The following is a 9,227-nucleotide window of genomic DNA, read 5'->3' on the forward strand; positions in this document are numbered from 1 at the left end:
AATTTTGTTATTTTTTGTACTTTTATGGGGGGTATAACTAAATGGGTGAGAGGATAACGTGAGGTACAAAATGGATAAATTGGGCTTCGAGAGGGACAAAATTAGGTGTCTACAATAAGAATATCATAACACACTTCAAAAAATCTTCTATACAATGAAATCAAGTAACAGATATTCAAGAACTCAAAAAATAGTACAAAATCAATAAGTACACCTTACTCGATCTGAACCAAAAGTGAATGAATGTGGTGCAATGCAATGCAGATGTTGTGTACACACCTACTGAGCAATGGCTCCAAGGTCAGGATCTATTGGGAATACACAAGGTCTATGTACTATGCAGGCGTGCACTCTAACCTCAATAAATATATTGTGCATGTGTGCACTCTGATCACAATAAATATATTGTACAGATGTGCACTCCGATCGCAATAAATAAATAAATAAATAATACTGTGCAGGAGTGCACTCCGACCCCACACGAAATACAATGCATGATGTGTAGGCGTGCAACTCCGATCCCAAAACAACAATAAAGTTAAGCAAAACAAATCATGTCTTAAGCCAGATGAGATATTAATTTAAAAATTAACTCAACTTATCAAGTGGAAGTATTCTCATTAGCTAGCATTTTCAACAATACATTCACCATTGTAAATGAATTCATCGTGCTAGCAAATAGGAAAAACAATTCCAAACGTACAACTAACTTATTTTAACCCTGCAAAGAACATTGGTACCCACATAGATGCTTGTCACTTCACCTATACGGGACCTTCATTCCCCATAACTCTCCTTTACACATAACTAACACACAAGCACTTCAAAAAAAAATCTAAGAAAGTCTCAACTTATCTCAAAAGAAGTTCCGCAAAGTCATGAATGATCAAAATCTATTCAAATATATAATCCCCATAAGAGTACAAATCTAATTACACTCATATTGCTATAAGAATTTTCACTTCGAAAAAAGAATCCGGTCAAAGAGTCAGCCCAAAACTTCAAAAAATAAAATCTTAATTGATCAATAATTATATTAACAATTCAATAATAGAAGTTAAAGGTGAAAACAATATTGTGCAGAATTATCAAATACAAACCTCCACCTATTTATTCTTAATGTCCACTATAAAATACTCATATCCTAAAATAATAGTCAACATAATGTATGATGTATGATTTTAATTAAGTTTCACTTAAAAATTAAAGTGAATCACTGAAATAGTGACTGCCAAAGTGAAGCCACTCATCATCGCTGCCGATAATTGGCCATCATCGCTTAACCCTCCTTACCTTTCCAATAACCAAACTTTATTAATTTTTTTAAATTAAAAACAAAATTAAAGATTTGAAAAGTTATTACCTTGGTGTAGTTTCAGTTGGAGTTAGTGGCAACCGCTTTTGTTAATAAAACTGTAAAGCTCCACTAATCTTAAATTAATTTTTATACATGGATCAAGTGGGATAGGATATTAAATACATTATGAACTTGGTGAATTAATCATCAATTAAAATACAGTAATATCTAAAATAATCAACACTTTGACTAAAATACACGTTTCGAACCTATTGAAATCATTATGATACTAATTTGAGCTTTTTTCAATTGAAGGTTGACTATGATTGGACTAACGTTATTAAATTTCAAAAATTTAATTAATGACTTAAATCACCTTTGAACACCCCAAGAATCGACACTACCTATTTTCGTAAGTCATAAATCACGTTTAAATACTACGAGGAGGGTTAAAATAAGAAAAATTCACAAAACAACTTGAAGGGTTGTTGCAGAATTTTATGGTGTTGTTGAATAAGGTCAAGTGTCACAAACTTGAGGTAAAGTTATACGGTAGGTGTTCATGATTGTTCTTTATTTTTTTTACGAAGTTATGATTGCTTGTTCACATATCTAATTTTAGATTGGCCAATGACCCTATCAGTACACCATTGTTTCGTGTGTACTGATAATATACGTGCTCTTCTTTTATTGAGTGCAAAATATTTTTGGACCATTGCATCAAGACCTCAGCTGTGTAGAGCGAATCTAGTTAGAGTTCAAGGGTGAGCTACATATTCTGGGGCTGCCACGAGTGCTTCATTTTGCTCTTGTCTAGTTGTTTCGAACTTGGATGGTTTCCTACTCTTTAGTTGAACCCATTTTCCTGATAATTGTTGTGTTTTGGTATAATGACTTTCAGATTTTATGGATTGTTTAAGCATTCGTTTATATTCCGCATTCGATATCCCTATAAGAATGTTCAAGATCTTGGTTTAGTAATGAAAAATAAGTAGTTGCGTTATTTGGCTAAGTATTGGATTTGGTGTTTTGGGTTGAATGGTTCTGCTACTGGATCGGAGGATTAATGTGGGTGTCACTCACGACGGGTTGGGTCGTGACATTTTCATGAAGGGATTTTAAATTTTTTTATATACTGCATTAGGCATAATGCACAACATTTAAATATTTATTTTAACTAACAAATAAACACTTCATTTGAATGTTCATATCCAAATATATTAACGTGGTTTTAACTAACGGCTAAACACTCAAAGTTATCTTTACTATATATCATAGACATCTGAAACAAGTAATGGCATAACTTATCTTAGCATTCTTGATATAACTTATTCAATACTATCTTATACACCACAGAGATGTATCATATCGGAGGCAAATCCACCTCCAATCGTAGTGTGATCATGGGTAAATAACCAAAAAGTGTAGCCTAATTCGGATGGGGAATTCAAGCCTGGGCTATAAAAGGAGGTCATATTGTGAATATTGAAGAAATTTCTCTCAACCAAGTTACAAATTTAGTAGGGTTTGGCCATGAAAAGCAAACGTTATTCATTTCCTTGAAATTTTTAAATTTGAATTTATGTTTGGCCATACTTTTTACAAAGAAATATTTAAAATTGAATGTACAGTTTTTAAATATAATTTATATCGCTAATTTCTAAAAACTAGCAAAATCACTCAGTTTGACTAACTTACCCGAAACATATAAACAAATTTGTTCTAAAAGAGTAATATATCAAAATATATAGTTACATGATTTCATGAATTAGATCATATATACATGCTAGTACATACTATTACAAATATTTTTTCACTTTGTTTTGAATCTTTAATGTTAGAGTTGATGATGTGATTTTGTTTTGTTATAATTTTACAAATAATATTTAACTGATTAAATATACTTTTCTTAAAAAACATGACAGATGATTTACATATGCAATATAATTTAAATTTGGTCATTTTAAAAATATTTTTCAAATATTCAATACAACTTAAAATTGTATTTAACCAAATACTGTTTTTTAAATAAAACTAGTTTAATCGCATGTGCCTCGCACGTGTAACTTTTGATTATTTAAAATTAAATTAATTAAAGTGCAAAAAGTTCAAATCACTTGTCAAAGATCTTTAACACTTTTAGATATAACATATATTTTATAATAAGCACATATATATTTTACCACAAAAAATTTTAAGTGGTTAATGGATCGTCATTTTTTGCATTTGGTTTTTGTATTAAATTGGGTTGAGGCCATTTATTCTTCAACTGTGTCCAAAGAAGGAATAAACAAGGAAAGGTGAAGAGAAAGTGAGAATGACATTGGTAAGCAGGAGTTAAAACTTTGAAGTGTTTTTTTACCATTTTACAACTTACCTCAAGTCTCAACACAATTATGAAGAAAAAAAAAGTAAAATTTAAAAAGAGATTAAGAAGACCTAGGACTCGTTTAACTATGAAATGACTTGATTTTTTTTCTGAAATTATTTTTTACTTTATATATATATATATATATATACCCTTTTTTTAATTTATAGGCTTATAAAATTAGTATAAAGAACGCGAAGATAAGGGACCCTTTTTTTAATTTATAGGCTTATAAAATTAGTCTTGCAAAATAATTACAAATGCCAATATTTATGCCTAAGTGAGGTACTTATATAAATGAACTCTAATTTTAAATGCCATTAAACAAATCTAGTGTTAAAAGTTTTAAAGAAAATCAAATGTGTTTAAAATTAAAAAAGTATTAAATTAATCAATCCGGACAAAAAGGGATTGATTTTTTGGAAAAGGTACTTTTAATGGGCTCACAATTTCTCTAAAATTTAAATAATTAATCAAATGTGTTTAATGTGATTTAAATTAGTTGAATTTAAAAGTACTTATATAAGTTAAAAACATTGAAAAGCACTCTAATTATGGTATACAATGTAAATAAGATAAATATTTATATAAAAAATTTAATCAACTTTAATAAAAAGAAAAATACATACATGCGGAAGAGAGAAAATTTGAAACTTTTACCATATTAATTTGGACTTATTAGTTTGTAAATTATATTCTTCTTACCATATATTTTCGGAATTAATTATTATCATATGTTTTAGTATTTCTGAATTTTTAAATTGTATTATTCTCTTACCATATTTTTTAGGACTCTTTAATTATTGAGTTCTCCTAATACATCTTACCATATATTTTTAGGACTCCTTAAATTATTATTAATTTTATAAAAATAATGATATAATAATTAAAGACAAAAAGTGAAAAGACGATTTTGTCTAAAGTGGGGTCTTTTAATGAAGGGTAAAATGTTCAATCAATATTTTAAAGGCCCTTCACACTTTTAATGTACTAGTTTAGGTGTACGCGCCTTGCGCGTGTACCTCACGTTAATGAGTTCAAATATTAATAAAAATATGGTACAAATAATAATTTGAAAATCTTTTTACCTGCAGAGTTCATGCCACTTATACATTGTAATCACTTTGATTGAGTGTTATTCAAACTTTGTTAATATCTCATTTGTTGGATTAATTATTGTTCTCCATGCCAAAAAAAAAAAGTCATCGCAAATAATATCTGCTTGTGTCTTATGTTTGACGAAATTAAGTTACTATTTAGTATCTAAAGTGATGAAGTGATTTATATTATTGCTTAAATATAAATTTACAACAATACTATTAGTACAAAAATATTATTAACACAATCAAGAATGAAAAGTAAACTAATAAAAGAAACATGGTAAACTCTACCATTACTTTAATTTAGATTTTAAGAAATTAAAATCTTGTAATTTATGGTAAAAAATCGTACTTGAGTCACATTCCTAAAAGGAAGAAAATAAAAATTTAGTAATATTTTATTTAGATTTATAATCTATTTAAAATTAAGATGCCTTTAAACAATTAATTAATAATTTTATATTAGTTGTGTCTCTTTATTTATATTTAGATTATTCTCCAATACCTATCGCATGTAGGAAAAAGGAACATGTATAGGTAGATAATTTTATCATCAATTAATTCTTTATAGTATCTATGATTATAGAGATAAATTTATTGTGATTTAAGTTTTGTTTTCTAAAGTCTTAATATGTTTTTGAAGTTAACAATAATAAATTATCATGTATTATTGATAGACAATTGTTAATTGAGAAGATTTAATGTAAATAAAAATACACTGAATGTCAGAAATTTCAACAACTTGGTGTTTGTTTCCATGCTCTTCATGATCATGGCCTCATGGATACACTACATTCGAAATAAAATCGAACGTTATTAACATGTTTAAGAGTTATACACACCACTTTTTTCATAGAAATTCAATTCTAAGCTAGCACACAAATTGAACATAAAGAAAAAAATCACACAAGATTGACGATTATAAAAGAAAGTCCAAAGTACAGAAAAGATACAAATAATTAAAAAAAATCATCGAACAAACTCCATCTAAGCAAAAAAAAAAAAAGTGATCCTATAAAGTATAAATTCAAGCTCAAGACTGAACACATAAACAAAAAGAATTCACAGATAAAAATTTGGCATTCGACTACATAATTTATATTAGTGTTTATATATGTACTATTATGCCTATAAGTGTACGACAAGTTTTTTAATATAGTAGACAACTTTTTTTTAAAAAAGATGTCGTAGTTTTTCAATAAAACAAAAAGTAATATTAGCTTACCAAGTTTATGGTAACATCATAACAGCTATATTTATGGTAATATTTGTTTTTCAAGAAATATTTTTTTTTTAATATTTTAGGACTCTTAATTTCCTTCCATATATTTTAGGACTCTTAATTTCCCCATATATTTTAGGAATCATATTTATATATTTTAGGATTCTTAATTTCTTTCCATATATTTATTTTATTGTTAGTTCCATATATTTTAGGAAACCTTAATCTTTAATTTAATAAAATAATAATTGAAGAAAAAATTTAAAAAGATGAATTTATCTATTGTAGAGTCTTTTAAGGAAAAAATCTTTTCTAGAAATTATTATGTTATATTATTTTTTTTGGTTTCACATAGGGGTGATTTTTTTTGTAATTATAATTTTTTAATTATGATATTATATATTTTTTGGTGGAATAGATATGCATTAATTAATATATTATTTTTTTGGTTTCACGTAGTGGTGAGGCTTTTTTAGTTACAATTTATTTTATTATTATTTTATTTTGGGGGATTTTGTTAATTACAACTTTTAATTATTATATTATCTCTGAGGATTTTTAATTAAAATTTTTCATTATTATATAGTTTTTTTGGGTTTCACATCTGGGGTGGTTTTTTTTTTAATTATTATTTTTTTAGTTTTAGGTTGGTACCAAGTTATTAGGTAATTTACGGTACATCATAATAGCTATATTTATGGTAATTTTTATTTTTTCAAGAAATATAATTTTTCTATTTTAGGACTCTTAATTTCCTTCCATATATTTTAGTACTCTTAATTTTCCTATATGTCTCAGGTTTCATATTTATATATTTTAGGACTCTTAATTTCATTCTATATATTTATTTAATAAAATAAAATTAAAGGAAAAATACTAAATGATTTTTATCTATTGTAAAGTCTTTTAAGGGAGAATATTTTTTTTAAAAAAAGTTATTATATTTTTGGTTTCACATACGGGTGTTTTTTTTATTACATAATATATATATTATTACTATTTTTCTTTTTATTATTACTATTTTTATGGTTTCATGTTGGAGAAAGATAGAAGTGTAAAATATTATGCATTCTTACCTAAATTAAATAAAGACTTAAATTACTTTCAAGTTTTATTTTTATATATATATATATATATATATATATATATATATAAAGTTCAAAACCTAAAAAGAACGAAAAGTCTTCAAAATATTACCTAAAATATGTTTTCTAATGTTTGATCACACGTAGATAATCATTAACTATGAGAGTATTTGCCCTTTGCTAATTATCCTATTTAAGAAATTCTTTTTTAATTTTGCACTTAAACATTAATTATTTTTTTTAAAATTTTTATATATAACTAAAAAAATAGTGAAAAGAGAATTTTGTCTAAAGCATGAACTTTTAATGAGGGGCAAAAAGTTTCAATCACTTATCTAAGGGTCTTCACATGTTTAATATATTATAGATTATAGATATAAATTATAGATTATAGATATAGGTATAGATAAATCTAAAATTCATAAATTAACTATAAATTTTGGATCCGCAATATATTTTGATTAAATTTTATAATGGAAGAATTAGTTTTGAAATTGATTTCTGGGAAACAAATGTTCAATATGTATCGCATGTTATATTATGCTACGAGTAAATGTATAAAGGGTCACAAAATTAATTATTTTTTAATTGTAAAAAAATTTAGGGTGTTTTTGATTGAAAGAAACTAAGTAGAAATTAAATAGGATTAAAAAAATGGATGTTTTAACCAAATAGGAAAAAAGATGGGTGTTTTAATCAAATTGGGAAAAAAGTTAATTTTGGAAAGAATTTAATTGTAGGAAAAATTTAGTATCTTTATTTTGACAAAATTTAATTGTAGGGAAAAGGGTAAAAGACGATTTTATCTAAAACGGTCCTTTTTAATGAAGGGCAAAAAGTTCAATTCACTTTTCTAAAGGCCTTCACATTTTTAATATATTATAGATACAGATTATCATTTATAAACAATGCACTATGTATGAAAATTGAAATGATTTTTCATCGTCACTTACTTGGAAACCTTCATTTTTCGTGCCTTTATGCTTATCCATCATCCTCTTTCTAATACTTTTTAATTTCATCAAGTCTGTCTCAAATTCACAATGTATTGACTTATAAACATTTAAGATCAACAAATACATAAAATAGCTAACTTTAAAATAGCTAACTATGGACTAAGTTTTCTTTTAGGTAGTGGGATAAGAAGCATTTATGGCAAGTCCACAATGCGTATCACAATATCCCACTGTTGTAACATGGTTTAACCAAGTGCAACATGATCCACTGAATACCCCACTTGAATATAGCTTAAAAACATAGTTATTCTCATCGATTTTCACTGATATGGGTTAATTTGTCACAGCTTGCAAAAAGAGCCTTCTTGCTGTTGGCCGGCACATATTCGTATTCTATTATTCGTGATAAGTATCAAATAATGATTGTGTTGAATACATTTAAATATATTAAAATAATTAAGTCAATGAAAAAGTTGGGTCATCAACCACCAAACTTATCACAATAGAGAATTTGTTGTTCCATGCAACAACATTAGAGCTATATTGCACAAAAAAACTATGCATTGAAGGAAAACATGATTCATAAATCAAAAAGAATTTAACCTTCTACATTAATACACGACCTCTGTAAACATCTAATTTTTGACCAAACTGAATGTTTTACGTCATTTAGTATCTTATTTTACAAGAATGCTTTTGAAGTTTGGAAAACTACAAAAAATAAAGTCATATTAAAATAAGTTTTTTATTTATTTATTTTTATTACTTATTTATTTAAAAAAAAAAAAAAAAAAAAAAGATAAAGTCAAATCCTAAATCTACCCAAAACCACCCCCAAACCCCCCCCCCAAAACCCCCCCCCCCCCCCCCCCCCCCCCCCCACACGACACAACACCACTACATATACACACACACGGAAACCAAAAACAAAAACTACCACACTACACTATACTATATATACCACTACACTACATATTATATAGAGGACACACCATCACTACATACTGCACACACACACTACACTATACACACATGCATTACTAATAGAATATATATATGCACATGCACACTACACCACGGCGAGAGGAAGAAAAAAAAAGAAAAAACCACTACAAGATTATATATAGGCACACACACATACACGGTTAGAACAAAAAAAAAACCAAAGAAGAGTATTCTTATGGGTTCGTGAGTTGGAG

This window comes from Capsicum annuum, chromosome 3 (assembly GCF_002878395.1).
Source record: "Capsicum annuum cultivar UCD-10X-F1 chromosome 3, UCD10Xv1.1, whole genome shotgun sequence".
Taxonomy (NCBI): Eukaryota; Viridiplantae; Streptophyta; class Magnoliopsida; order Solanales; family Solanaceae; genus Capsicum; species Capsicum annuum.